Source organism: Cetorhinus maximus, chromosome 23 (assembly GCF_964194155.1).
Source record: "Cetorhinus maximus chromosome 23, sCetMax3.hap1.1, whole genome shotgun sequence".
Taxonomy (NCBI): Eukaryota; Metazoa; Chordata; class Chondrichthyes; order Lamniformes; family Cetorhinidae; genus Cetorhinus; species Cetorhinus maximus.
In genome coordinates, this window is record NC_135901.1 from 40,526,386 (window position 1) to 40,551,693 (window position 25,308).

General features: G+C 44.2%; 1 protein-coding gene and 4 non-coding genes across 5 annotated transcripts in view; 4 read left to right on the plus strand and 1 right to left on the minus strand.

Annotated features, from left to right (window-relative positions):
• Positions 1–25,308, plus strand: part of LOC144697994 (uncharacterized) — a 373,983-nt gene that overhangs the window by 70,620 nt on the left and 278,055 nt on the right. The gene's annotated exons all lie outside the window — the stretch shown is intronic.
• On the minus strand, positions 827–898 carry trnae-cuc (transfer RNA glutamic acid (anticodon CUC)). Its single transcript has one exon. It is a non-coding gene; the product is annotated as a tRNA-Glu (tRNA).
• trnas-aga (transfer RNA serine (anticodon AGA)) lies at positions 4,032–4,113 on the plus strand. The gene has a single exon. It is a non-coding gene; the product is annotated as a tRNA-Ser (tRNA).
• On the plus strand, positions 6,755–6,836 carry trnas-uga (transfer RNA serine (anticodon UGA)). Its single transcript has one exon. It is a non-coding gene; the product is annotated as a tRNA-Ser (tRNA).
• On the plus strand, positions 15,599–15,681 carry trnaf-aaa (transfer RNA phenylalanine (anticodon AAA)). The gene has a single exon. It is a non-coding gene; the product is annotated as a tRNA-Phe (tRNA).

The window sequence follows — 25,308 nt, forward strand, 5'->3', positions numbered from 1 at the left end:
GACACAGTCCGTTCGTGGGAATGGGTAAAACTCATGGGTAAAGAGACACCTGGATCTCACCTTCCTGGTTCTCCCGGATACTGATTACAGGAATGTGCACAGTGCCGATTATCCACAGTCACACTCTCCTCCCAGTTGTTCAGCTTTTGAATTGATTTTCACGCTGGGTTTCAATGTGAAGAAAGCAGAGCTGTGATAAGCTTATATTTGTTCAGCAGATGTACTGCAAGAAGGTGCATAACAGGCTGATGATAACAGTGCTTTTTGGGCGCGGTGAGCTCCAGGGAAGGATTGGCACCATTAATATGTCGCTCACTTAGTCTCGTGACAAATCTCGTGCTGGAAATGACAAGAAAACTCGCTGAATTTGCTCCGTGTTTAGGTTTCAAAAGACCCAAATACAAGGTAAGAAAGTGCATCTCGCTCGATTGGGTTAGAAAATTGCAGAATGACCCGTGCTGTTGGGAAACAGAAAATTATAGAAAGTCACAGCACCGAAAGTGGCCATTCGGCCGGGCGTGCTGCTTTCAAAGAGCAGTAATGATTGGTTGATCCATCAGGAGTGATATTTGTGCTAATGCAAACAGTAGGCAGCAAAATTCGTACTGCTCCCACCATATTTCGCCTCACACCAACATTTCTACAGTCAGTGCTTTGCAAACAGCCCTTCCCCTCTCCAATTACCTTCACTGCCACTCACGAGTGTGATGTTTTCCAGATCTGAGGCGAAATTTAAACCCTCACTCCTCTGATCGTGGTGGAGTTTTTAAACATTTCCAATCAATGAGTAATCAGCACTCGTTTCAACGAAAACAATAAATGGACCTTCTCTGACCGGGAATCGAACCCGGGCCGCGGCGGTGAGAGCGCCGAATCCTAACCACTAGACCACCAGGGAAGTTGCAGCAACGTTTTTCGATTTGGCTTATCTATGCTGCTTTTGCCTATTGTTTTTCAGTTCAGATCTCTTTCACCACAAAACTGCCTGTTTAGGTTCAAGATAAACGACTTCGTCAGCCAATGAAAACAACGGTTGCTGTGAGCTGGAACATGAAATCGACACTGAGATGAAATAGTCCCACAAGCTGCACTTGCGTAACTTTCAATTTCCAAAACCCTCCACCCTATTCGCTGTTGATCCAACGGAAGCGCCGATCCCAAGTCACTGGACATCAGGGAAACTACCAATAAGGCTTGACATTTGGATTATGGAGGCAACTTTTGAATTTTTTTTTCATTCCCGATCTCCTTCACCAGAGACAAAATTCTCCGACCAAATGGTCCGTTTAGGTTGAACACAAGTGACTTCTTCACCAATGAGAAGAACCAATGCTGTTAGCTGGAACATGAAATCTTAACTTTCCTCCTTTAAGACAGTTCTTAAAGCCTCCCCCTTTGACCGAGCTTTTAGTCATCTGACCGAATATGATGCTCGGTGTCACACTTTGTTATATAATGATCTTGGGTAACGCCTTGTGACGTTACAACAGGTTAAAGGCGCTTTATATATACAAGTTGTTGCTGTTATAGGATATGTATAAAAAGGGCTAATCTCCTGTTTTATCTTTCACGTTGATACTTTTCTCAGCGACATTTTAACCTGTACGAATGTGAATCAAGTTTGCGACGTTAAAAAAGTTTTAACCCCCTCAGGGAAGTGAACCACATTGACAGTCGCAGAGGAACAGACACAGAGAGATATACACCGAGAGTGACAGAGGCCTAAGGAGAAACGCACACCCAGAAAGCAAGGCTGTCACCAACTTGGCTCAGTGTTTGTTCCATTTCCGAAAGCAAATTTCCTGAATGCTGACAAATGAATGGAATTCAGAAAATACCGACGTATTTGGATGGGTTTCCTTCTAATTAACTGATAATTAATTTGGTTAAAATCACAAATGGTGAAAACTTTAATCAGCAGGATTCCAACCCTCGTGTTCATATTTACAACAAACGTAACTTATCGAACTTTCACTCACTCGAATAAACAAGCTTGGATAATGCTCTTACCAGGTTTCAAACCGCAGCTCCATCATATGTGAAGTGAATATGACCCCACTCGCCCCTATAAACCCTGCGCTGTAAAGATCCCAATGGAGCTGTCTGGAATGTTAAACTGTGACGTCATGCAGCAGCACTTTGGGTCTTTGTTTTGAAGAAATGGAATTCGGCTGTTCTCAGTAGGAATGCTGGAGACAGACTGATCAACAATGTCATCATCAAATGGCACAGCGCAGTAAGAGGACCTTCCACCCATCGTGTCTATGTCAGTTTCGTACAAAGAGCTTTATAATTAATGACAATTTCCTTCTCTTTCTCCTTAGCCCTGTTTTTTCGCTTTCAAGCCATTGAACAATTCCCATTTGGAAATTGGTATTAAGAAAACCAATATTGAAAGCTTCAGCTGGTTCCACACCTGAGCAAATACGTCAGATTTGCTCCAGGCACTGACGTTTGCAGAGCTTTACTTTGGTCAGAAGTTCAAGGCAATATAATTTGCAGGTAAACTTGGATTTTTTTTTTACTCATTCACGTGATGTGGGCTTCGCTGTCTGGTCCAGCATTTATTGTCCATCCATAATTGCCCTTGGGAAGGTGGTCTGCCTTCTTGAACCGCTGCAGTCCATGTTGTGTAGGTACTTCCACTGTGCTGTTAGGAAGGGAGTTCCAGGACTTTGACCCAGTGACAGTGAAGGAACGGCGATATATGTCCAAGTCAGGATGGTGAGTGAAATGAAGGTGATGGTGTTCCTATCTATCTGCTGCCCTTGTCCTTCTAGCTGGGAATGGTCGTAGGTTTGGGCACTACTGTCTAAGCAGCCTTGATGGATTCCTGCAGGGCATCTTGTAGATGGTACACACTGCTGCTACTGTGCATCGGTGGTGAAGGAACTGAATGTGGATGTGATGCCAGTCAAGTGGACTGCTTTGCCCTGGACGGTGTCCAGCTTCTTCAGTGTTGCGGGGGCTGCACTCATCCAAGCAAGTGAGGAGTATTCTATTACACTCCTAACTTGTGCCTTGGAGATGGTAGACAGTAATTTGGGAGTTACGAGGTGAGTTACACGTTGCACGATTCCTAACCTCTGACCTGCTCTTGTAGCCACAGTGTTTATATGGCTAGTCCAGTTCAGTTCCTGGTCAATGGGAACCCCCCAGGATGTTGATAGTGAGGGATTCAGTGATGGTAATGCCATTGAACATCAAGTGGCGATAGTTGGATTCTCTCTTGTTGGAGATGGTCATTGCCTGACACTTGTGGGGTGCGAATGTTACTTGCCACTTGTCAGCCCAAGCCTGGATATTGCCCAGATCTTGCTGCATTTGGACATGGACTGCTTCAGTATCTGAGGAGTCGGGTATGGTGCTGAACATTGTGCAATCATCAGCTAACTTCGCCACTTCTGACCTTATGATGGATGGAAGTTCATTGCTGAAGATGGTTGGGCCGAGGACACTATCCTAAGGAACTCCTGCAGTGATGTCCTGGAGCTAAGATGATTGACCTCCAACAACCACAACCATCTTCCTTTGTGCTAGGTATGACTCCAACAAGCGGAGAGTTTCCCCCTGATTCCCATTGACTCCAGTTGTGTTCGGGCACCTTGATACCACACTCGATCAAATGCTGACTTGATGTCACCTCATCTCGGGAGTTCAGCTCTTTTGTTTGTATTTGAACCAAGGCTGTAATGAGGTCAGGAGCTGAGTGGCCCTTTCGGAACCCAAACTGCGCATCAGCGAGCAGGTTATTGCTATGTCTGTGCCACTTGATAGCACTATTGATGACCCCTTCCATTACTTTACTGATGATGGAGAGGAGACTGATGGAGCGGTAATTGGCCGGATTGGATCATTCTCACTCTTTCTTTCCCAGTTTGGTCGGAAGAACGAGGAGAGACAGTGTAAATTGCAGGATTCCGGGGAAATGATCAGGTAATGGCAGTGACAGGACGGGCAGAAAGAGCGCTTTCTCCGCTGTAACGATTGCATGATTTCATACAAATAATAGTAGCAGGGAACCAGGTTCTGTAGTCGTGGCCGAGTGGTTAAGGCGATGGATTAGAAATCCATTGGGGTTACCCTGCGCAGGTTCGAATCCTGCCGACTGCGTTTCTCATTAGTTTGGGTTTTATCCCCGCACAGACAGAGCGAATTATCGTTTGAATCGAGGGAAAGCGAACCAAACTCACCCGTGTTCTTTTGTTTCCGTTCATTTGTCAGCCTTCTGCAAATCTCCAGTTGGAAATGGAAAACAAAACGGAGCCAATTTGGTGACATGATTTCACTGTGGCATTTGTCTCTCCTTAGGCCTCTGTCACTCTCGGTGTATGTCTATGTTCCTCTGTGTGTGTCAATGTGGTTCAGTTCCCTGAGGAGGTGAACACATTTTTACGAGCAGAAACTGTATTCACATTAGTGGTGCAAGTTCACATTACAATGTTACAGTGAAAAATATCAGGATGAAAGAGACCAGAGCAGTTTGTCTCTTTCTATGTATGGACTACAACAACAACGTATATTTATAAAGCTCATTTTTCCTAATGAAACTTCACAAGGCGTTCCCCAGGAGCATTGTTTAACAAAGTGTGACACTGAGCCACATATTCGGTCAGATGACTAAAAGCTCGGTCAAAGGGAGAGGCTTTAAGAACTGTCTTAAAGGAGGAAAGTATCGATTTCATGTTCCAGCGAACAGCAATGGTTTTTCTCATTGGCTGAAGGACACTTGTTTTCAGCCGACATAGAGCATTTGGTCAAAGAAACTTGTCTTTGGTGAAGTTTGTAAAAGTAAACTCCACTACAGTTTGGGGGCCTATAAACAACTCCCGCCAATGTTTGCTGCCTCTTGCTGTTTCTTAGCTCCATCCAAACTGATTCTACATGTTCATCCCTCAATCTAAGATCCTCTCTCACTAATGTACCGATCTCGTTCCTTATTAACAGTGCGACCCCGCCTCGTTTTCCTTTTTGCCCATTCTTCCTAAATGACGAAAATCATTCAGATCAACCAATCACACTGCTCTTTGGAAGCAGCACACAGGGCCGAATGGCCTCTTTCTTTGCTGCAACTTTCTGTCATTTGTTGTTTCCTAACACCACGGTTAAGATTGACTTCCATGTGATGCTTTGAATTCAAGACAATGGGCAAATTCAGCAAGTTTTCTTTTTCGATCACAGAATTTGGAACTGGACTCGTTGAACGACATTTAAATGGCCTCAATCGTCAGATGCAGCTCACCGAGTCCAAACAGGCACCGTGAGCATCAGCCTGTTATGTACATTCTTGCTGTACATCTTCTGAGCTAAAAGCTGATCACAGCTCCACTTTCTGCACATTGAAAGACAGTGTGAAAATAAGCACAATTTCAAATCTTAACAACGCGCATATTTGTGATTTTCTGTGTGTGTCAATGTCGTTCAGTTTCCTATTTTCACCACCCAATCATTATCCATGTTAGTTCTCTGACTTCATATCAGCAAAAAAAAAAAGCAGTTAACAGGACATTTCTCTCTTTATTTTGAGTGGAGACTGTTCAGCAACTAAACTTCTGGATGTTACAAAGTGGATGATGGTTGAAGTTTTCACATGATCTTATTAAGTAGCTGAGAATGCCCGAGGGTCCGAATGGCCAATTCCTGAACATTATTTTTTATATCCTAATTCAGTGTCAATGTTTGTGTCTAACCTGAATGTGGCAGTGAGGCCGAGCGGGCTCAGCTGCTGGTTCAGGTTCCGATCTCTCTGGTGATTTGGGCTTTACTCCCACCGCTGTCAAACTTTCTGGTGCTTTGTTATTTGAGACGCTTCCAAAAAAATTCTCCGTGCGGTGAAGGAGCAGCTGAGCTGTGCATTGTTGTACTTCAGTTGGAAGAATGAGGGGAGAAAGTGTAAATCCCAGGGTGACTGGGAAAAGTTGGGGCAATGGCACGGACTGGAAGACCTTCTTTCACTGGAACTCCCTGTATTCATTCTATTATTTTAAACAAACAACATGCAGCCTTTACCCAGTTGTCCTGGCCGAGTGGTTGAGGCGTTTTACCTCGTGGTTCCAATCCTGCCAACTCCCCTTCTTCTCATTCCTGATTGACACAAACTGTCTGCAGAATAAATTATCAGTGAAATGAAAAAGAAAACCACCCAAAGACCCCCGTGTTTCTGACTTCAGTTCATCTGCAAATATTCACTACATTTGCAGTCTGAAATGTAACAATAATTGGCCAAGTTGGTGACATCATTGCTTTCTGGGTGTTTGTCTCTCCTTAGGCCTCTGTCATTCTCGGTGTGTGTGTCGGTGTGTGTTCCTCTGTGTGTGTCAATGCGATTCAGTTCCCCGAGGGGATGGACACATATTCACCAACACAAACTTGACTAAAATTTGTTGTGCAACTTCATATTAAAATGACAAAGAGAAAAATATCAGGATGAACGATGCAAGTGGAGTTTGCAATGTTTGGAAAGAGGTGCAGCAAAGAAGTGGAAGATGTGAATGATGTTATTGATGATTGAGAGGAATGCATTACAACCTTGTGGATTTTGTAGGTCGATTACCTTCCACAGTTTGAAATTCAGAACAAGCCGAGGCTCCAGGAGGAAACAACATTGATCTCCCTGAATTTTCACATAGGAAATAACGCGCATGCATTCCCGGCTAGGTTGTGACAGAGACAGGGGGGGTGCAGAAGGTCCTCTTTGTCTGCTGTAACCATTCTATGACTTCATATAAATAATACAGGCTTATTACCAGCATCTGTAGTCGTGGCCGAGTGGTTAAGGCGATGGATTTGAAATCCATTGGGGTTACCCCGCGCAGGTTCAAATCCTGCCGATTACGTTTTCCATTATTTCTGATTTTAACCATTGTAAATGCACTCGACATTTTCACAACACCTGCAGTAGCAAAGATTGACCAATGGGTGGCAGTGGAACCGTGATTGCCCACATCACATGAAGCAGACGCGGTCTCAATTATCACTGCATTTGGCACTGTCTCTGTTCAAATTAACTTAGACGCCGTTTCTGTTTCTATTACACTAGGAAATGTCTCTCATCATATTAGAGAAGGTCATCTCTCAGTTGTTTCTGTAACTGGTTCAATCTCAGTTGTTAATGTACTGGACTATGGCCATAATACAGTTGGCACTATCGCAGTCATGACTGCACTGAAGCAGGTCTCGACCAAAGTTACAATAAGCCATGCCCCAGTTGACACTGCATTAGTGCTTGTCTCTGGTTATAGAAAACTAGAACATGTTTTATTTGCATTTCACAAGACTCTGTCTCAGCTATTACTCCTGTAGAACCTGCCACTTGTCTATCAAACGGGACCCTGTCTCAGGTGATGCTGCACCAATACATTCCTCCATTCATATCACACAATTCCATGTTTCTGTTGTTATTGTCCAATACCATTACTCTCTTATTGCTGTACTGGTGCATGTCTCTGTTTTTATTGATCTCGTACCTTTGCCGGTATTTAATTCGCCAGACACTGCGTCAGTTGATATTAAAAAGAGCCCTGAATTATGTGAAGCTGCATTAGACCGTGTATCAGTTTTCTTAAACTGGATCCGGTCAGTGTTATTGCTACACCAGGCTGGTTCGTATTACACAAGATCCTGTCTCAATTATTACTGCACTCGGCACTGTCCCACTTATGTTTCACTAGGTCGCGGCGCTGCTTATAACACACTCAATCATGTCTGCACTTATGTTCCTCTAGACCGTATTTCAGAACAATTTACACTAGACTCTGTATCAGCCTGTATTATACTCGAGCTTGTTGTCTTTTTAATTAAAATGGATCCTTTGTCATTGTACCTCTGTCTCTGCTTCTATTCCACTCTCCCTTTTCCTGTTTTTTCTCCACGAGATCATGTCTGTCTCTCTTACACTGGTAGCAGTCTCCGATATTACGGCCTTAGACTCTCTCTGGGACGCAATTACTCTGTGCCCTGTGCCTGTAATAACTGCCCTATTTCACTTGATGTTGATCCAGGCCCTGTATCGGTAACTATTGCACGAGACACATCTCCGCTATTACAGCAGTAGACCTTGTCTATGTTAATATAGCACTCGTCCCCGCCCCTGTTATTCGTGCACTAGGTCACGTCTTTGCTTAAGTAACATTAGATTGTCTCTCTAGTAATGCCTCTGCTTAAATTGCACTAGGCCCTGTCTCAGTAATTACCACACCAGGCTCTGTCTCTGTTGTTACTACACTATTCTATGTCTCTATAAGATGAACGTTGAGTTAGAAATGGGCCTCTGACTTTGGCCTAAAACTATAGGTTTTGACTGTTTGTTCCGCGCAGCTCCTAATATTCAGTTTCATTACAGCCAACAGTGTTACATATGAGACATAACCTGTTCTGTGTGTCGGTGTGAAAAGAAATCATGCTGCGTCATTCCACAAAGATAAAAGATGTATCTTCACCAGAATGTTTCATTTTATTTTATTTTCTCTTATTCAAACTGTAACTACAGATCGTCAAATAACGTAAATATTCATTGATAGTATATTCTGTTGTGTGCTCTTGTTTAGATATTCAAGTCATACCAAACATTTCTTTGCTAAGACGGGCACGTTTGTCACCACAATCACTTAATGTCTGTCATATCTCTATCTGAGACAGCGTCTAACTCACTGAAACGTATTGATTTCTCTCTCTCAGATAAAATCAAAATACTGCGGATGCTGGAAATCTGAAACAAAAACAAAAATACCTGGAAAAACCCAGCAGGCCTGAGATCATCTGCGGAGAGGAGCACAGTTGACGTTTCGAGTCCGTGTGACTCTTCTTCAGAACCATGTAAATGGAGAAATGCGGTGAAATATAAGTTGGTTGTGGGGGGTGGGGCAGGTTGAGCTGGATAGAGGGGCAGTGATAGGCGGAGGCAAAGAAGAGATGTCATAGACAAAAGGACAAAGAGATGTTGACGGTGTGATATTAGCTAAGAAATGTGCTAATAGGTGACATTAAGGGTAGAAATCAGGACGAGCAAGGTAGAGATAGCCCTAGTGGGGGTGGGGTGGGGGGAAGGGATCGAAATAGGCTAAAAGGTAGAGATAAAACAATGGATGGAAATACATTTTTTAAACATGGAAATAGGTGGGAAAAGAAAAAAATATATGAACTGTTGGAAAATAGGGGGATGGAAAAATGGGTGGGGATGGAGGAGAGAGTTCATGATCTAAAGTTTTTGAACTCAATATTCAGTCCAGAAGGCTGTAAAGTGCCTAGTCGGAAGATGAGGCGCTGTTCCTCCAGTTTGCGTTGAGCTTTACTGGAACATTGCAGCAGGCCAAGGACAGACATGTGGACATGAGGGCAGGGTGGTGTGTTGAAATGGCAAGCGACAGGAAGGTCTGGGTCATGCTCGCAGACAGACCAAAGGTGTTCCGCAAAGTGGTCACCCAGTCTGCGTTTGGTCTCTCCAATGTAGAGGAAACCGCATTGGGAGCATCAAATGCAGTAGACTAAATTGAGGGAAGTGCAAGTGAAATGCTGCTTCACTTGAAAGGAGTGTTTTGGCCCTTGGACGGTGAGGAGGGGGGAAGTAAAGGGGCAGGTGTTGCATCTTTTGCGGTTGCATGGGAAGGTGCCGTGGGAGGGGGTTGAGGTGTAGGGGGTGATGGAGGAGTGGACCAGGGTGTCACGGAGGGAACGATCCCTGCAGAATGCCGCCGGGGGGGGTGAAGGGAAGATGTATTTGGTGGTGGCATCATGCTGGAGTTGGTGGAAATGGTTGAGGATGATCCTTTGAATGCGGAGGCTGGTGGGGTGATGAATAAGGACAAGGGGGACCCTATCATGTTTCTGGGAGGGAGAGGGATGTGTGAGGGCGAATGCGTGGGAGATGGGCCGGACTCGGTTGAGGGCCCTGTCAACCACCGTGGGTGGAAAACCTCGATTAAGGAAGACGGAAGACATGTCAGAGGAACTGTTTTTGAAAGTGCCATCATCAGAACAAATGCGACGGAGGCGAAGGAACTTAGAGAATGGGATGGAGTCCTTACAGGAAGCGGGGTGTGAGGAGCTGTAGTCAAGGTAGCTCTGGGATTCGTTAGGCTTGTAATGAACATTGTTGGACAGTCTATCACCAGAAATTGAGACAGAGAGGTCAAGGAAGGGAAGGGAAGTGTCAGGAATGAACCATGTGAAAATGATGGAGGGTTGGAAATTGGAAGCAAAATTAATACATTTTTTCAGGTCCAGATCAGGGCATGAAGCAGCACCGAAGCAATAATCGATGTACCGGAGAAAGAGTTGTGGTAGGGGGCGGGAGTAGGACTGGAACAAGGAATGTTCCACATACCCCATAAAGAGACAAGCATAACTGGGGCCCATGCGGGTACCCTTAGCCACACCTTTTATTTGGAGGAAGTGAGAGGAGTTTAAGGAGAAATTGTTCAGTGTGAGAACAAGTTCAGCCAGATGGAGGAGAGTAGTGGTGGATGGGGATTGTTCGGGCCTCTGTTCGAGGAAGAAGCGGAGAGCCATCCGAGCATCCCGGTGGGGGATGGAGGTGTAGAGGGATTGGACGTCCATGGTGAAGAGGAGGCGGCTGGGGCCAGGGAACTGGAAATTGATGATATGATGTTGGGTGTCAGAGGAATCACGGATGTAGGTGGGAAGGGACTGGACAAGGGGAGAGAGAATGGAGTCAAGATAGCAAGAAATGAGTTCCGTGGGGCAGGAACAGGCTGACACGATCGGTCTTTCGGGACAGTCCTGTTTGTGGATTTTGGGCAGGAGGTATAAGCGGGCCGTCCAAGGTTGGGAGACTATGAGGTTGGAAGCTGTGGAAGGAAGATCTCCAGAGGAGATGAGGTCAGTAACAATCCTGGAAACAATGGCTTGATGTTCAGTGGTGGGGTCATGGTCCAGGGAGAGGTAGGATGAAGTGTCTGCGAGTTGACACTCAGCCTCTGCGAGGTAGAGATCAGTGCGCCAGACAACAACAGCACCACCCTTGTCAGCAGGTTTGATGACAATGTCAGGGTTGAACCTGAGAGAACGGAGTGCAGCAAGTTCAGAGAGAGACAGGTTAGAGTGGGTGAAAGGAACAGAGAAATTGAGATGATAGCTTCCCCGATGGTCTAGTGGTCAGGATTCTGCACTTTATCAGCAGGAGCCTGGGTTCGATTCCCAATCAGGGAATGCAGATTTTTTTATCTTGTTAAAATGGGTATTAATTACTTATTGATGGAAACCATTTAACAGCTCCAACAGAATCAATGGGGTGATAGTTGAAGTTTCACCGCAGAGTTGGAAATGTCATATTTGGACAAGTCTAGAATAAAGATAGAAGCAGAGTGAAAGAAGGACAAGAGAAGGGCTGGGTGCAAAGCACTGACCACAGAGATGGTGGCGCCAGGAAAAATATGGGTGGGAGAAGGGCAGATTTTGCTGCCTACTGTTTGCACTGACATAAATATCACTCCTGATGGATCAACCAATCACTACTGCACTTTGACAGCAGCACGCCAGGCCGAATGGCCTCTTTCTGTGCTGCAACTTTCTATAATTTTATGTTTTCCAACAGCACGAGTCATTCTTCCATTTTATAACCCACTCGAGCGAGATGTACTTTCTTACCTTGTATTCGGCTCGTTTGAAATCAAAGCACGGAGCAAATTCAGCGAGATTTCTTGTCATTTCCAGCACGAGACTTGTCACGACATTAATTGAACGACATATTAATGGTGCCAATCCTGCACTGGAGCTCACCGTGTCCAAAGAGCACTGTTACCATCTGCCTGTTATGTAACTTCTTGCAGTACATCTGCTGAACTATATAAGCTTATCACAGCTCTGCTTTCTTCACATTGAAATCCAATGTGAAAATATGAGAATTTTCAAAGCTGAACAACGTAGACAAGACTGGAAGGGAAGTGTGATTGTGGATAATCGGCACTGTGCACATTCCTGCAATTAGTACTTGGGCGAATCAGGAAGATCTTGGTGTCTCTGTACGCTGCTATCTGTAAACCGATCACGTTTTGTTTTACGTTCGCACCATCTGACCGCGTTTGCATCAAGCAGCTAATTAACCTGGACGGGCAGAAAGAGCTGGAGGCGAATATCTGTCCTGCACAAGTTTCACAGCTAATTCAACAACCCCGCCTTTTCTCCACAGCCATTTATATTTTATTGTCTCTCAGTATTTCTGTTCAAGTGAAACACCGCACACACTTGCTTTAACTGTGACCTGCCACTTTTTCGACCAATCGGGCAATTTTAGCAGCAGTGGAAGTGGTATTTGGAACCAAGCCTTATTATTACTGCCCATCGCCTTGCCTAGCATTGCTACTCAAATAGAACAGAATCAAAGCAGCAACAATACGTCATAAGGCCCCACAAGTCTCCTCCGTCAATTTTTAAGATCATGGCGAAGCTCCAGCCTCAACACCAAATTCCCACCCGATCCCGATCGCCCTTCATTCCCTTAGAGTCCAAAAATCAGGAGAATTTTTGGATGTTTTTTCTTCCATTGATCCGAGAGTTCTGTGGACACCTGGTTGAAATCAGCAATAATGAGAAGCACAGTCGGTAAGATTGGAACTTTCCTGAGGAAGCCCCAGTGGATTTTAACAGCATCGTTTTCACCACTCAGCCACAATGATTGACCAAGGCCCCAATGCTTTCCATTCAATCATCAATAACAACATTCACAGCTTCCGCTTCTCAGCTGCACCTCCTTCCAAACATTGTGATCCATTTTCCTCAGGAACTGTTTCTAGATTCAATATTTACCTGCTTTGTGTCCTCATTTTGAAAACAGTATCAATATCCAACACAAATTGAATTGCAAATCTGAAGGACAATCAGTGGAAAACAAGTCACTCAGTAACACAAATCCCATGGTGCTCATTTTCAGATTCACAATAGTCAGCTTTTCAAGAACATGAAGGAATTTGACAGTGAAAAGATTTAGAAAGTTGGTGTGACTTTTATTTGTGACTCACTCACTCGGGTCTTCTTTAAAGGCTGCTCGGAGGTTTAGTGACAGGGATACAATCTACCTGCGTTTTCCTGAGCCTGTGCTCGGTGTATTGGGAGGTTTGGCCCTGGTTGGAGTATCTCGCGTCCCAGGGATGGGCAGTAACCCGCTGATTGAAGCTGCAGTCGCCGCTTTCTGTTGGCAGCGGGTGATTGGAGAGTGCAGGGCCGGAATATTCCTGCTTTTCTGCTCTTCCCTGTCTCACTCACTGTGGAGCTGAGGAAGAGGGAAGAATTGATGAGTTTGTTTGAATCCAATAACTTCATAAATTTCCAGTGTGTTGGATATCAGTGCATGGTAGGTCTAAATGTTTTCTCATTATATTTGAAATTAATATTCGAAAAAAAGCCGCTTGCCTGGGAGCTCACTGGATAACAGTGGAGCCGGCAACATTTCCGGTGTCTTGACATTCAGTTCAAGTAGCCAATGACAACCGGGAACTGAGTGACAATGAAGGCTGATGGGGGGGTAAAAAAGGGAAGTTTCGTCCTTGGGTGGTCTCGAACCACCAGCTTTTCGGTTAACAGCCGAACACGCTGACCAATTGCGCCATAGGGACTGATGAAGATGTTATGCAGGATATCAGTGAGTTAAAGCTTCAGATTGCTGCTACTGGAATGGCAATTGTCTCTATCAGTTTTACTCTTCCAAAATAAAGGGCAGGACATTCATTGTGGATACATGGAAACAGCCTGATCCCACCCACTGCAGACACATCCATGTCACCGGGAACCAGCTCTCCTACAACCGGTGCCGTCTCCCTTCGAGTCTTTGCGTGCCCTGACTGTTACCAAGTATTCTGATTGTCCCGAAGCCGATATTAGGTTTGAATTCCTGATGTACAGTAACGAGAATCCTTTCAATGTCTCAGATCAGTTAATTTCACTGATAACATCAGAGTCAATGTTCCAGCGTCTTAAAGAAGGGAAAGGTACCTTGACTGTCTCTGGTCAGTCGGGCAGTTCACCCTTCATTCTCCTCTGATTCCGGTTCCCAAAGAGTTTCTAAAGATTCACAAAGCTGGAGACTGGGTTTTCTGTTTTGGTTCCTTCTCCATTTTCCCACCTGCCAACTGACAATATTTTCCAAAATCTCATCTCAATCCCCCGCCTTGCATCATGTCCAGGGATGAGGAAATACAGTTTTGTGGAGAGATTATAGAGACCGGGATTGTTCTCTTTAGAGCAAAGAAGTTTAAGTGGAGATTTCATGGAGCTGTTCGAAATAATGTGGGTGGGGGCAGCGGGGACGGGCGTCTTGATGGAGCAGATAGGGAGAGACTGTTTCCACTGACGGGGGTCAGTAACCACAGGATTGGGATTTAAAGATTGTTAAAGAAAGACAGACTTGCATTTATACAGCGCTTTTCCTGACCAGCGGATGTCTGAAACCACTTTCAAGCCAATTAAGCACTTTTTGAAATTAAAACAGGAAATACTGGAGAAACTCAGCAGGTTTCGCTTTCCACAGACACTGTCAGACCTGCTGAGTTCTACCTGCATTTAATGTTTTTATTTCAGATTTCCAGTATTTTGCTTTTATTGAAGTACTTTCTGAAGGAGAGTCATTGTTTTCATGCAGGAGCACGGCAGCCAATCACTGTTCAACAAACACCCAAAGCCAGGGACTTCACAATATGCAGATCTTATAATCTTGGTTGAAGGATAAACAGTGACCAGGACACATGACTGCATCCTGCTGTCTTCAGCAAACTTCAATCTGCAAGTTATGATGATGGTTCTGGCCAGTTTAGAACGAGGTAACTCTTCATATCTTTGGTAAACATGATAACCACTGCCCTGCAGAAACAGGGGACAGGAGAGAAGCTCAATGGGCCTCACTAAAATGTTAAGCGGTGACGTCATGCAGCAACACTGAGTCTTTATTTTGAACAAATTGAATTCAGCTGCTCTGTTTGGGGATGCTGGAGACAGACTGATCCAATAATGTCATCATCAAAAGGCACAGCTCTACAAGGGGCCCGTAGTATCGATGTCAGATTTCCACAAAGAGCTTTCGACTTAATCTCAATTTCTTCGTCTCTTTCCATAACTCTGATTTTTTTCTCCCTTTCAAGTCATTGTCCAATTCCCTTTTGAAAACTCTGAGTTAAGAGAAACAATATTGAAAGAGGCGCAGGAGCTTCTGCCTTGTCCATGCTCAGTCTGTGACAATTAACAACGATTCCCTGACTCATTGAGATGAAGGGTTGGACTCTGAATTCTTTTACAATTATTCAAATTTTAAAAATAGTTGATTTCAAATCGAATTTTCAGAAAACAAATGTCTATTCTGACCAATTATCTCCTCATTTTCCTCAGTCGATACCTTTTACCAACATTTCATTGAGTAAACACGCACAGTCACCACAGGAAAAAAAACACATCATTTGAAACATTGAAATAGTGAAACATTGAAATAATGAAGCTAATAGTGGAGATGATTTCTGTACGTTACAAAGTGCAGAATGATCTGATTAACTGGCGGAGCTGGTTCGAGTTTCCCAGTGACCTATTCCTGCTCCTTTGCTTCTGTTCTATTTCGATGATAATACCAGTGAAGGGAATTAGGAGCAGCTAATGGTAAGGTGGTAGTGTGGCTGAGCGGTCTAAGGCGCTGTATTAAAGCTCCAGTCTCTATAGAGGCATGGGTTCGAATCCCACTCACTGCCAATCGTTCCAGTGATGTCCCTTTTGGGATCTGCAGCAGCCCCTTTCAAACCAACAGATCGACAGATACCAGCTCACACTAGCGGAGTGTGCGGTATTTTATTTCGATAGGAAGAACGAGGAGAGACAATATAAATATCAGTTGCTGTGGGGAAAAGGCGGGGTGTGGAATTACAGTAGTTGAGTTGCTCTTCCAGAGAGTCGGCATTTAAACGACATGCTGAATGACCGTCTGATGTAGCCGTCTATGATTTTATACAAACATCATTAATGCAAATCTGGGGCTTGGATTTGTGACTGAGTGGTTAAGCTGACGGGTTTTGAATGCATTGGGATCTCCACAGGTAGGCTGGAATCCTGCTAATTACGCTTCTTATCATTCCTGAATTTTACAGTGTACCTGCACAATTAATTGTCCGAATAAGTTGCATAAAAACCATCTAAAACCTCCAGCGTTCTCTAATTTCTATTCGTCTGTAAGCATTCACAAAAGTTGCAGCGAGAAATGAAACAAAAACGGAACCAGGTTGGTGTCAGGCTTGATTTCTGGGTGTTTGTCTCTCCTTCAAGACAATCCCATGCCCTCTGTCACTCTCGGTGTATATGTCTGTGTGTGTTCCTCTGTGCGTGTCAATGTGGTTCAGTTCCCCAAGGGCATGAACATATTTTTACCATCACAAACTTTATTCACATTCGTTTCAAATTTCACAGAGAAAAATATCAGGATGGAAGATGCGGGAGGAGTTTGCAATGTTTGGAAGGATGTGCAGCTAAAAAGTGGAAGATTCAGGGAGAATCTTTCTTCTCACTTAACACGAGATATGGAACCAGATCTGGGAGGTATTTGTGTCAGTGTAAACAGTAAAGCCTCCTTTATTTCCGCTATATTTTGCCTTGCACAAACATCTCTCTGGTTAAGGCTTTGCCACCTATCACAGCCCTTCTCTCATTCCCTATCTTCACCTCTATATTTGTTCTCGACCTGTTGCACGGGTGACATTTCCAGCTCTAAGGTAGAACTACAGCTCTCACTCCACTGATTCTGGCAATGATGAGCGTCTTCTGTTTTTCATCAAGAAACAACTCAGACTCATTTTAACAGTTTGCACGAGGTCAGTAAATCTCCATTCCCTGACCAGGAATCAAACCCGAACCACAGCAGTGAAAGCGCTGAATCCTGACCACTAGACCACCAAGAAAGCTGCTCATAAGCCTCACCACTTGGCTTATCTATGCTACTTGTGCCTTTATTTTTGTTTCAGACTTCTTTCAGCAGAGACACGTTTCATAAGAACATAAGAACATTAGAAATAGGAGCAGGAGGTCGGCCATTCGGCCCCTCAAGCCTGCCCCGCTATTCAATAAGATCATGGCTAATCTGCCCTTGGCCTCAACCCCTCTTTCGTGCCAGTTCCTCATAGCCCTCAATCCCCGATATTTCAAAAATCTATTTACTTCCTCTTTAAATACTCTCAGTGAGCTACCCTCCACAACTCTCTTGGGTAGAGAATTCCAAACATTCACTACCCTCTGGGAGAAGAAATTCCTTCGCATCTCAGTTTTAAATGAGTGCCCCCTGATTCTTTAACTATGTCCCCTAGTTAGAGGCTCCCCCATTAGTGGAAACATCTTCTCAACATCTTTCCTGTCAACCTCCTCAGAATCTTGCACGTTTCAATAAGATCACCCCTCAGTATTCTAAACTCAAATGAATAAAGTCTTCACCTGCTTCACAGTTCTTGATAACTCAACCCCTTCATCCCAGTAATCAGCCTAGTGAATCTCTTTTGAACTGCCTGCAATGCCAATATATGCTTCCTTAAATATGGGGACCAAAACTGTACACAGGACTCTAGGTGCGGCCTCACCAACACCCTGTACAGCTGTAACAAGACTTCCCGATTTTTAAACTCCAACCACGAGCAAAACAGGCCAAAATTCCATTTGTCTTCTTAATTACTTGCTGCACCTGCATGCCAAGTTTTTGTGTTTCATGCATAGGAACACCCAGATCCCTCTGTGTTGCACTTTTTGGTTTCTCCCTCCATTTAAATAATATTCTGCCTTTTGATTCTTCCTACCAATGCGTATGATCTCAAACTTTCCTACATTAAACTCCACCTGCCAACTTTTGCCCACTCACTCAACCTATCTATACCCCCTTGAAGATTCTTCAAGTCCTCATCACAACCTGACCTCCCACCTATTTTTGTTTCGTCAGAAAATTTAGATACATTACACTCTGCTCCCTCCTTCATGTCATTAGTGTACATAGTAAATAATTGAGTCCCTGGGACTGATCCTTGTGGCATTCCACTAGTTACGTCTTTCCAATCTGAAAATTCCCGGCCCTCTGCCTTCTGTGTGTTAAATTTGGCTCTTTACATTGCAGGGTGTCTGTAGGGTGGTAGGGATCACAGTCTCTCACACACGGAAAGTTTCCCCGCTCGAAAAGGGGTAGAAGCATTAACAGAATTAATTGTGAGGAAAATTTGCATCGTTCCCGTTTGTTGTTAAATAATAACTGGATGCATCGTCTCAAAACCATGTGACATTTATACTTCTCCAGGTTTCGAATGATATTCTGAAAAATGCATGGCTTGGAAGAAAGAGAGAAAGATGGGGACGGATTTGCTGCAAGGCCTTTCGCACATGTGTGCGGTGTTGGATGAGCTGCTGATGTGCTCTGTCATCTGATGATTCTAATGTTAGATCAATTTCTCTGCCGCATGGCTAAGGTTTTCAGCCAAATTGTACGTGCACAAAATAAGGTCCTGAAGTGCAATAAGACAGCCCAGTTTGACATTCTAGGTCGTTCTGCAAGTAGCTGCGTGTTGTTTTTGTCGTCTAGTGGTTATCACATTTGCTTTACACGCAGAAAATTTCCTGAATCGAAACTAATTGAAGAACAGTGAAACTGGGCTCCTCACATTGCAGGGTTTATGTAGGGTAATAGGGATCACGGTCTCCCACACACGGAAAGTTTCCCCGCTACATTGCAGGGTTTGTGTAGGGTAATAGGGATCACGGTCTCTCACACACGGAAAGTTTCTCCGCTACATTGCAGGGTTTGTGTAGGGTAATAGGGATCACGGTCTCTCACACACGGAAAGTTTCCCCGCTCGAAAAGGGGAATTAACATTAACAGAATTAAATGTGAGGAAAGGTTGCATCGTTCCCGTTTGTTGTTAAACGGTAACTGGATGCATCATCTCAAAACCATGTGACATTTATACTTCTCCAAGTTTTGAATGATATTCTGAAAAATGCGAAAGAAAAAGGGAAAGATGGGGGCGGATTTGCTGTAAGGCCGTTTGCACGTGTGTGAGGTGTTGAATGAGCTGCTGATGTGCTGTGTCATTTTATGATTCTAATGTTAGATCAATTTCTCTGTCGCGTGGCTCAGGTTTTCAGCCGAATTGTACTTCCACAGAACAAGGTTCTGAAGTGCACTAAGACAGCACAGTTTGATATTCTAGGTCGTTCTGCAAGGAGCTGCGGGTTGTTTTTGTAGTCCAGTGATTCTCACATTTGCTTTACACGCCGAGAATTCCCTGAATCGAAACTCTTTGAAGAACAGTTGAGCTGACAACATTTGTGGAAAATGTTCTTACCGCCATTGACAACCCGGATCTGTGTGACACTGAATGTTGATGGGGGAAAAACATTAACAGCTTCGCCTCTGAACCACAAAACTTTACAGTTAACAGCCGAACGCGCTGAACAATTGTGCTACAGAGACTGATGCAACTTTCTGTGTTCTTTGTACAGGTACAGCCAAGTCTCTTTGAACATCAGCACAACTTTCTCACCTCTTCAAACATGTTCTGCTTTGTTGTTTTTTTGAAACTATTTTTTTCGACCAAGTGAGTAACTTCAGACTTTGCTACATTTTTCTCCGTCTGTCATCTTGTTAGCCAATCACCTCTTATATATTATAAAAACAGAAAATGCAGGCAAAACCCAGCAGGTCTGACATCATCTGTGGAGAGGGAAACCGAGTTAACGTTTCGAGTCCGTATGACTCTCCTTCAGACCTGAAAAGAAATAGAAAGTGATGGAATTTATGCTATTCAAGCGGGGCGGGGAGGGGGCGGGGAGGGGCCGGTGTGGGGCGTGTAGAGCAGGCAAGATTGGATAGAAGGTCGGTGACAGGTGGGAGCTAAGGAGAGATTGACAAAGGTGTCATGGACACAAGACAAAGGGACTGAAATTGCAGTGGTCAGGGCTGAAGAAGGTGTGGATAGTGGCATAAAAGTGAGGAAGCAGAATGTGTGAATAGAAGAACAAGGGTCAGCACTTTGTGAAAGAGCAACATGGAACAAGTAACAGATGGCTCTATTTTGGGCTGGGGTGGGGGGAAGTGCGGTGGTTGGGAAAAAGGATAGAAAAGGGGATAAAAGGGGGGATAAAATAATGAATAAATTAATAAAAATAAGTAAATAAAAATAAAAATACATTTTTATAGCGAGATTTTAAAAGGTGAAATTAGAGGAGAGATTTCATGTTCTGAAGCTATTGAAATCAATGTTAAGTCCGGAAGGCTGTAAAGTGCCTAATCGGAAGATGAGGTGTTGTTCCTCCAGTTTGCGTTGAGCTTCACTGGAACATTGCAGCAGGCCAAGGACGGACATGTGGACTTGAGAGCAGGGTGGGGTGTTGAAATGGTAAATGACAGGAAGGTCTGGGTCATACTTGCGGACAGACCGAAGGTGTTCCACATGGTGGTCATCCAGTCTGCGTTTGGTCTCTCCAATGTAGAGGAGACCACATTGGGAACAGCGAATCCAGTGGGCCAAATTGAAGGGGGTGCAAGTGAAGCGCTGCTTCACCTGAAAGGAGTGTTTTGGCCCTTGGAAAATGAGGAGGAAGGCCCCTAAAGGGCCAACTGTCAGTTGTTCTTTCACAGAGTGCTGATCCTTGTTCTGCTATTCACATATTCTGCTTTCTTGCCTTTATGCCACAATCAGTATCTTTTTTCGCCCTTACCACTATCATTAACACTCCCTTTGTCTTGTGTCCCTGACTCCTTTGTCAACCCTTCCTGAGCCCCCACCTATCACTGACCTCACCTGCTCCACACAACCCCTCGTATAACAGGATAAACTCCATCACATTTCTGCTTCTCTTTCATTCTGAAGAGTCACAAGGATTCGAGACAATGACTCTGTTTCTCTCTCCACAGGTGCTGTCAGATGGTGAGTTTTTCCAGCATTTTCTGTTTTTAATACAGATTTCCAACATCCGCAATATTTTAACTTATTAAATTGCTTCTTCTATATTGTTCTGCAGTCTGTCAGCTTTCCACATAATTTTGCCATCTCAGCTAAAGGTTACACATAGGTTCTAGAAAGGATTGAACTCGCGCCCCCTGACTTACAAGACGCATGTTGTAACCACTGAGCTATGGAGCCACCTATTAACTTAAGCTAACGGAAAATCGACCATATTCAGTAAAACGAGGCAGATGCTGAAGTTCCAGGTGGATGACATTTGATAGACCTGGAAATGTCTGAGAGGGAGAAGAGGAAGTTAAAAGATGCGACATGAAAGCGGCAGAATTTGATGTGTGTCAGTTACTTTCAGTGATGAATTTCTGCCGTGTGTCGCCTTGTCAGTTTCACAGGAGCCGCAGGGATGAAGTTGGTGGCACCTGGTTAAAATGAGGAATAATGAGAACTGTAGTCAGCAGGATTCAAACCTACAGGGGGAAACCCCAATGGATTTGAAATCCATCACCTTAAACATTCAGCCACGACTAACAGCAGCTTTCGAGCTCAGATGTGTTCTTGTCAAATCAGAGATGGCTGCAAAATAAGTCACTCGGCCTGTCGTGCCTATGATGGCTCTCTGGAAGAGCAACTCAACCAATACCACATACCCGCCTTTCCCTTACAACAATTTATATTTGTATGGCCTCTCCGTGTTTTTCCAAACAAAATAAAGGACCAAAACCCGCCCTATATTAAACTAGAATCTCCTCTTGTTCTCTGAAAAGGAATTCCTAAAGTTCCCCAAAGTGGGAATGTGACTTAAACTGTGGCAGCGCTGGGATTCAGATCCACCCCTCGAGGGAATGGAAGAAACCCAAGTCCAAATCTTCATGTTACTGGGTCGGGGAAACTTTGTTAATTAAGGGAAACTGTGCATGGATTCTGCAGAAACTCCTTCTTCAAAGTGAATTAGACAGTTACTTGAAATAGAGAAAAATTAGGCTTATGGAGAGAGAGAAGTATATTGAGACGAATTGGTTCCTCTTTAAAAAGGAAGCGGGCACAGAAGAGATGATCTAATGACCATCCAAACTGCTGTGCCATTTGATGATGACATTGTTGATCAGTCTGTCTCCAACATTCCTAATGAGAACAGCCGAATTCCATTTCTTCAAAACAAAGACCCAAAACTGCTGTTGCGGAACTGCATTGCAGTCAGGTGTACTGGGCTCGTTATGGGTGGAGTTTCTGTACTGTAGTGGTTAACACGTTTACCTTACACGCGAAATGTTCCTGCTTCGAAACCAGGCAGAAACATTACCGCACCTTGCTCAGTTAAGTAAGAGGGAAAGCTGCGTTGCTCCTTCTTGTTGTTGAATGTTAGCTGAATGCAGTGTCTCACAGCCGTATTGCACTTGCTCTTCGCCTTATCTGTTGGAAATCGCCGGGTAACAGGAGAGTTGGCGATTTCTGTCTTTTTTTGTCGCTTAAGGACCCAATGACAATCCGGGACTGTGAGACAATGAATGCTGCTCCAGCTAACAGCAATCGCTGTTGTCATTGGCTGAAGAAGTCGGTTGTGTTCTAGAGAAACGTGTCATTTTGTCGGAGAAAAGTGTCTCTGTTGAAAGAGGTTTCAAATGGGAATAAAAGGCACAGAAAGCATGGATAAGCCGGGCTGTAAAGCTGCAAATCTGGGGGTCTAGTGGTTAGGGTTCGGCGCTTATAAATGTCATGGGAATGATTAATATAAATATGCATTACTTCTTGATTGAAAACTGAAAAATCATATCAGTTCCACCTGAATCAGTGGAGTGAGAGCTGGAGTATTGCATCTGCGCCGGAAATGTCACCCGTTCAACAGGTCACGAACAAATTCAGAGGTGAAGATAAGGAATGAGAGAAGGGCATGGCAGGCTGCAAATCACTGACTATAGAGACGGTGGTTCACTGCAAAATATAGCGGTAATAGGGGAGATTTCACTGTTTACACTGACACAAACCTCTCCCAGGTCTGGTTCCGAATCTTGTGCCAAATGACAAAAAAATTCTCACTGAATTTACTCAGTTCCATGACGTCAGAGGAGCTGAACACAAGGGAAGAAGGTGGATTTTGCTGGAATGGGTTGACGATGATGGAATGACTGTGAAGGCAGCAGCAGTGGGGATGGAAATGAAACAATTATAGAAAGTTACTTTGAAAGGGTAGTTGTGATTGGTTGATCAAGAGTGATATTTTTGCCAGTTTGAACAGCAGGAAGATAAATCTGTCCCATTCCCACCCATATTTTGCACTATCATCCCTTTCGTCAGTTTCTGTCTCAGGCCTTGTAACCTATCACAGTCCTTCCCTTTTGTCCTTTCACTCCCCTTCGCCTCTTGACTTGTTTTCCACCTGTTACATCTGTGACTTTTCCAACTCTGATGAAAGATCATCCAGCTGGAAGATTAACTCTGTTTCTCACTCCACAGACGCTGCCAAACCTGGTTTCATTTAATCAGGAATTTCTGTTCATTGTGACAGTTCACACAGTGGTAAGCAAAAGGATTTCCTTGACCGGGAATTGCCAGTGAAAGCGCCAAATCCTCAGCACTGAACAGTCACAACTTCCAGTGAAGCAGAGGGCAATTTTAACTCAGAAACAACCAAATCGATTTTTCACAAAGTGGGACGGAGAAAGACTCAGTTTGAGCGGTGATACTGCTGGAGCAATGGAGAGCTGGGGATCACCCATGGAAGCTGCAAAGTTTTCAGGAATAATGGCGCCTAGCGTGGGGCTCAAATACATGGCCCCGGAATTTAGAGCTTCATGCTCTATCGATTAAGCTAACCGGACTAGCATTTAAAGCCGTTCATATTCCAAAATATATCAGTAGAAATCCTGATTTCAAGTTGGTGTTTCAGCTTGTTCTGAGTTTAACTCATGTGAATAAAGCTTGTGATGATAAAAATGTTTTCATCCCCTCAGGGAACTGAAGCACATTGACACAAACAGTTGATCACAGATAGACATTTACACTGAGAGTGACAGAGACCAAAGGAGAGGCAAACACCAAGAAAGCAAGGGCGACACCAACTTGGCCAATTATTGTTCCTTTCCAGACTCCAAATTGAGTAAATGTTTGCAGATGAATGGAAATGAAGAAACGCGGAAGGGAAACAGATAAAGCACACGGGAGTGTTGGAAGGTTTTTATTCAATTTAACCAATAACTAACCCTGGAGGCATCTAAAGGAAGATGTGCAGTCAGCCAGACTCAAACCTGCTTCAGGATACCCCAATGGATTTCAAGCCCATTACTTTAAACACTTGGCCCCAACTACAGGCCTTATGGTGATTTTAATGTTGTTCATATAACATCCCAGAACGGTTCTAGCAGCGACAGAGAGTATTCGGCTCCACACCTTCCCGGTCACCCTGCAATTTACACTGACTCTCCTTGTTCTTCCTACCAAAATGAAGATCTTAAAAGGACACCGACTTCGAGCCGATTCTGAGATGATGTGACTGAAAGGGCAACACACACAGGAGACTGGAGTCTAAACTCAACTCCCTGAGACCATTCGGCCATGCTATCTCCACTCAATGCACACTAACCATTGCCTTGAGTGGTGTTTGCACTGAATTCCAACATAACCAAGATAGTCCATTTTACCTCCTGAGCCCCTCATAGTATCAGCTCCAAAGTTACCCCACAGATAGAGGCCATTCAGCCCGTGTCATAGCAACATAGGGCTCAGGAACAGAAGTAGGAATAGGCCATTCAGCCCTTTGAGTCTGTTCTGCTGTTCAATAAGGTCATGGCTGATCTTGTTGTGGGCTCAACTCCAATTTCCTATCAGCCCGCCATAACCCTTGACTCCCTTGTCTATCAAAAATCTGTCTAAGTCTTCCTTGAATAAATTCAATGACTCAGCCTACAATGCTTTCTGGGAAAAATAATTCCACAGACTAACAACCCCCCGAGAGAGAAAAAAATATCTTCTATCTCCGTCTGAAAAGGGAGACCTCTTACTCTTCTGGAAACCAACTCGCCTGGTCCCACTCCCTCGCCTTTTCCCCGGAGACCTGGATTTTCTTTCCAATCCTCTTTTGAAATCCATGATTAGATCTGCCTCCCCCACACTCTCAGATAGTGCATTCCAGATCCTAACCACTCGCTGTGTAACAGAGAAACCCCTTTAGAATTATTGGCCTCAGGACAATCAGAATATTTGGTAACAGACAAAACACTGAAAGTTTCAAAGGGAGACGGCAACTGTTGTAGGAGAGCTGGTTCCCGGTGAGATGGAGGTGTCCATGTATCCACGATGAGTGTCCCAAATTTAATTTTGGGAGAATGAAACTGATAGAGAACAATTGTCATTCTGGTAGCAGCAATCTGAAGCTTTAACTCACTGACCCCCTGCTTTAGGG